This window comes from Passer domesticus, chromosome Z (assembly GCF_036417665.1).
Source record: "Passer domesticus isolate bPasDom1 chromosome Z, bPasDom1.hap1, whole genome shotgun sequence".
NCBI classification, from domain to species: Eukaryota; Metazoa; Chordata; class Aves; order Passeriformes; family Passeridae; genus Passer; species Passer domesticus.
The window spans coordinates 76273004-76276158 of NC_087512.1; the positions used below are offsets into that span (position 1 = coordinate 76273004).

Consider the following 3155-nt stretch of genomic DNA (forward strand, 5'->3'; position numbering starts at 1 on the left):
CGCACCGAAGATGGAGTGCTTCCTTCAAGAAATGCCAACTTCCACTGAAGCATTATGTCCATCTCTTGACAAAGGAAGGGAGACAGCTGCATCAGATGGAGCTGTTCCCCACTTGGGCGGTGGCATCAGAGGTAATATTTGTGAAATTTATGGAGCAGGAAAATGGCCAGATTACAGTGGCATGATGTGAGCACTTCCACCTCCAAACAGACACCCTTTTCCTAATCTGCAGGGCTGGATATAGTGGGGGATCTCAGGGTGTGTTACAGTTTGGGTGCCTGTCAGCTGATGCCAAATGCCTTCTGGCAGAGGCTGGGCAGAAGCTGCAGCCAGGCCAGGCTGGGAAACAGCCCTGCAGGATGTGAAAGCAGCAGCGGGGCAGCGAGGCTGCCATGGATCCCTTCCCGCTGTGCCAGGCATGGCGTGTCCAGATGTGCAGCCAAAGCCCCCGGCTGCTGAGTTCCAGGGGAAGCATGAGAGAAATGCACCCACCTTCTCTTGTCTGCAGGGGTTCCTTCAGCTCTTGCCGCATCTGTTTGGAAGGTTGCAGGGACATCTTATCTGTTGTATCTTGGACTTTCCCTGTTGGAGTACCTTAGAGAAAAATATTTCCAATTCCCAGGAATGGATCCTACAAAAGCAAGGCTCAGCCTCTGAGGTCAGCAGGGACACACTACTCACCACTGTGATGGGAGCCGGGCTTGCGTATAGCATCCAAGGTAGGAGCTGGAGAAGCTGGAGAAGTCCTCCCTGTAGATACATCTGTAACACAACAGCCACAGAAGCTTCTGTCACCTGGTTCCTGCCCGCTTGTCTACAATTCTTCCTTGGTGGCACACTGAGAACATACCTGCAGGAGGCTCCAAGGGCTTCAAAACTTTATTCATCCAAGCTGATGGAGAAGCCTTCCCAGCAACTTCATCTAGAATGGAGCACAGATGAGAACACTTTCCAGGGTGTGCTGGGATCCCGTTTTGCCACAGGAAACTGGGCACTGCAAGGGGGTCGGCTAAGGCCGTGGGAGCCAGATGTGAATAGACATGGCCAAAGGTGCACAGGGGCCTGGGGAGCTCTGGGCTGGCTCCTGCTCACTCTCCACACCCTTTCCCTGCCCTCAGCAACATCCCAGGGAGGAGTGGCTGGAGCAGCACAGGGCCCTGGGGCTCTCTCCCTCAGACACAGAGGAAATCCTCCCTAAAGCCCTGGGGCAAACTGCAGCAGGCAGTGCCACAGCTATGCCTCCCTACCTCCCTCTGTCCCTCCTGCCCTCCTTCTGTGGGGACACCCCCCAGATCCCAAGGGCAGCAAGCCAGGCCCTCTCAGGACACACTGGAGCCTTGCTCTCCCCCTCTGTCCTTTCCCCACCGTGGGCACCCCGTGCAGTCGCTGCCAGGTTTCAGGACATGTCTCCCAAGGAGGGACCCCAGCAGGACTGCTCAGGACCCGAGTGCCCTGAGCCTGCTCGGGATAATTCCCCTGGGCTGTGCCGCTCTAGTCCAGGCTGTGCCCGCACTGCCAAGCAGCAGAGAGGGCAGCTCAAGCCTCAGCAGGGCTCAGGCCCAGAGGCACAGCAATTACCTCCTGTGTCTGTGCCTGGCATGGCCTCCCTTCCTGCAGCAGAGGCTGGCACAGAACCACTGCTTCCTCTGGGAAATGCTTCCTTCTGCACAGGCTCTCCTTTCATTTCTGGAAAATGGAAAAGAGACAGCTGGATCAGATGGAAACATTCCTGACTGGGAATGGGGAAGGGGACAATTTCAGGAGGCATCACTTGTGAAAGGAATGGATAAGGATCAGAAAACACCCAGGATTTTGGGACAACCCAAGGCTGCTTCCTTCCCCAAAGAGCCCCAACATCTGATCTGCCTGGACACCAGGAAGTGCAGGGGATCTGAGGGTGGGCATGTCCGGTGGTCCAGTTTGGGCTGCCTGTCAGCTGATGCCAAATGCCTTCCTGCAGAGGCTGGGCAGAAGCTGCAGCCAGGCCAGGCTGGGAAACAGCTCTGCAGGGCGTGAAAGCAGCAGCGGGGCAGTGAGGCTGCCATGGATCCCTTCCAGCTGTGCCAGGCACGGCGTGTCTAGATGTGCAGCCAAAGTCTTCCCCAGCTGCTGAGACCCAGGGGAAGAATGAGGGAAATGCACCCACCTTGTCTTCTCTGCAGACGTTCCTTCAGCATTTGCCACATGATTACTAATGGGTCCTGGAATTTCTTGCCTGCCATGTCTTTGGTTTCTCCTGTCGGAGGACCTTAAGAGAAAGTAGTTCCATTTCCCAGGAATGGATCCCACAAAAGCAGGGCTCAGCCTGTGGGGTCAGCAGGGACACACTACTCACCCCTGCCATGGGAGCTGGGTTGGGGCCAAGCATCCAGCCCTGGAGCTTGAGAAGTTTTCCCTGCAGACACACCTGTAACTCAACAGCCACAGAAGCTTCTGCCATCTCTGCTGATCTGCACGGGCACCACTGAGCCGCAGCAGCCGTGAGGGGATCGTGCAGGGCGCGGGCACACACGTGCATGGTTCTGTGCTGGCACCTGCAGCGCTGCCTCCCTGGCCCAGCTTTGGGCTCTGAGCTGGCAGCTCTCCCAGGGGAAAGGCCTTGACCTACCCTCAGCATCTCCCAGAGCCTCAGTCCTGGATGTGGGACCTTCACCGGCAGGTTCAGCTGCAAAGAAAGGCAGGACAGAAGAGCTCCTGTGGCACTGCAGGAGATCCTCAGGCTGCCCACAAGGCTCAGCCCCGGGGCACAGCCCTGGGCCCGGCCCCTTCCCTCTCTGCTCTTCTCTGTGACTGCACAGAGCACACGGAAGGACACATTGGCACAGCACACGGGAGGAGGATTGAAAGCTAAATGCTCCTTCCTCCCACTGACAGTGATCCTGTGGGAGCCCGCAGGCCTCCAGAAGGGAGCAGGGCAAGGTTTCCAGATTCTTTTAATCTTAAGATTTTGTTAAGGGAAATGGTTTATAAGTGAGCTTCTGTTGCACTGACCCTTATTATTCACTAAGGAAAGGCAGAATGAAAACTTGCCTCCAGCATCCTCCAGGAACTTCAAACCATCATTCATCAGGACTTCCTGAAAACCCATGTCACGATTCCAGGCTAGAAGGGAGCAGAGACCAGAACCATTTCCATGGTGTGCTGGGATCCCCTTC

At 56.3% G+C, this 3155-nt stretch overlaps 1 long non-coding RNA gene across 1 annotated transcript; it reads right to left on the minus strand.

The window, feature by feature from the left end:
* Window positions 1-492: 492 nt before the first annotated feature.
* On the minus strand, window positions 493-924 carry LOC135290881 (uncharacterized). Its single transcript, XR_010353704.1, has 3 exons — window positions 851-924; window positions 682-762; window positions 493-594 (listed from the first exon to the last, which is right to left on the minus strand). It is a non-coding gene; the product is annotated as an uncharacterized LOC135290881 (long non-coding RNA).
* Window positions 925-3155: the final 2231 nt, after the last annotated feature.